Genomic DNA, 1,931 nt, shown 5'->3' on the forward strand with positions numbered 1-1,931 from the left:
GCTTTATTAGAGGAATGCCAATACCGATTCAATCCCTTGCTTCGTTCAAAGCGATTTTAGAGGGACAATGAGGATGTTTACGAGAAGACGGTGCTTACAGTATTTCAGACGCTTGTAGCAGCCGATCTGTGTGCGAGAGCAGCGGCAAGGGAGAGCTCGGGGCGCCCTGAAGGCGGCCCCGCCATTCCGGAGCCCGCCCGTCTCCCCGGCAACGCTCCCAGCGTGCCCCGCGGCCGCCGCGGGCCCGGCGGGCGGCGCGGCCGGCGGGAGGTGAGAGGCGCCATTTTTAAATCGCTCGGGCCGGCGGCAGCCACGCCTGGCTGGGCTGTGGCGGGGGTTCCGCTGTGCCAGGGGGAGCCGGGGCGTGCGGGGCACCGGGCTGTAAGGGGGGAGCCGGGCTCCGATGGGGGCTGGGCTGACCGCGGCCCTTCTGCGTGCGTGGGGCCGCAGCTCTTGGCGGGCGGGCGGGGAGGTCCCTTGGCCTGTGCCCGGCCCCGCGCGTTCCCCTCGGCCCGCGCCGTTGGTGACCGCGCAGCCGGACGGGAGGGCCCAGCGCCGCTCTGTGCCCGCTGCTCCAGCCCTGGGAACGGCTGCCGCGGCCTCTGCGGCCTGCCGCGCTCGCCATCGCCTGGCACGCTTCGGGGGCAGGAGCGGCCCGCTCGCTGCAGGCTCTCGAGTGTTTACGCTTGTCTGCTTTGCTTTCCACCAGCCATCCTCAGCCACGTTCGCTGGGAGGAAGATTGTTATTTTTCTGTGCTTCTGCATGTGTGTCAGCCGTGTTAGTGTTATTCCTCTTACCGAGCTCCTATGTCTAAAAGTAAAAAAAAACAAAACAAAAACAAAACAGCAAATAGATCACAGTGACTTAAGCGGCTCGCTTGGCCTCTCACTCGATCTTCGTCCACGTACAGTAGAGTGTATATAAAATCATGTTTCTGCCTACAGGAGGTGTGGGATATGTATGACAATGTGAAACCTATGCCCTCCCTGAACATCTCGGTTTTTGAGTCAGCATGAAAGGGAAGTGATTTTTCAGAAGAGTTTTGTTTGTGGAATGTAGCTGTATTTGCAAAAATCCCGGGTAGAACTTTGAATGAAATTTTAGTGAGTGAAGGTTTATGTGTGTTTGAAGGCTTCTTGCCGTGAAAAAACAATGGAAAACATACGTGGTGTTTGGAGACTGGCTGCTGTTGGCTACAGCTCAATTTACCAGGTGTAGCTCCCATTCAGAATTCAAATTGATCAGTAACTACTCTCAGTTTGGCTTGGTAGTGTGTGTGGCTAAAGCACAAATTTTAACCTTGAGTTAAGAGAGAACCTTGTTTATTGTTTTTCACCTAATAAGTAACAAGATCTGTAGTGTAAGGCAGAAACTGAGAGGGTGGTACCATGTGCAGTGTGTAGGGATGGACACTGCCATAATATATGGTTAATGGTTGTTGAAACTTGTACCTTGAACACTGTTGTGGAGGGAGTGAGAGTAGCTTGCATGAGCTTGGTGTCTTCTGTAATGCAGCTGTCATACAGATATTCTCCGGTATTGGTGCACAAAAGTGTTAAGCATTGATTTTCAGATTTGCAGTAACATCTGAGCAGTGTCTGGGTTATGGAACTCTCTATAACAAAGGATTTCCTGTTTCTCTTTGGTTTTGCCTCCCTAGATTTTTTTTAAGGTGATTGTGTTGACTGTTGCAAGTTGCTGATGACAGATCAGTAGAATATGGACTGTTAAAGTAAAATGTGGTGTGCTGCCACATTTCTAAAAAGATATAGAAGGGGGTTGGGGTGTTTTTTGTTGCACACTTGATTTTCATGGGAAGTCTGATCTCTTATGAGCGTGTTGCATAGTTGTTTAAGATAGGGTTTGTTTCACTGAAATGTGACTGTGTAAAATCTGGGGATCTAGTCCAAGGCTGTGATTTTGTGAACAT

At 51.6% G+C, this 1,931-nt stretch overlaps 1 protein-coding gene across 2 annotated transcripts in view; it reads left to right on the forward strand.

Moving 5' to 3' along the window:
* The first annotated feature begins 236 nt into the window (after nucleotides 1-236).
* Nucleotides 237-1,931, forward strand: part of CEP83 (centrosomal protein 83) — a 23,613-nt gene continuing 21,918 nt past the window's right edge. For both annotated transcript variants that reach the window (XM_066550555.1, XM_066550556.1), the window contains exon 1: nucleotides 237-270. The gene's annotated coding sequence lies outside the window, so the exon portion shown is untranslated. The remainder of the gene's footprint in view (nucleotides 271-1,931) is intronic.

Source organism: Molothrus aeneus, chromosome 5 (genome assembly GCF_037042795.1).
Source record: "Molothrus aeneus isolate 106 chromosome 5, BPBGC_Maene_1.0, whole genome shotgun sequence".
In the NCBI taxonomy this organism is placed as follows: Eukaryota; Metazoa; Chordata; class Aves; order Passeriformes; family Icteridae; genus Molothrus; species Molothrus aeneus.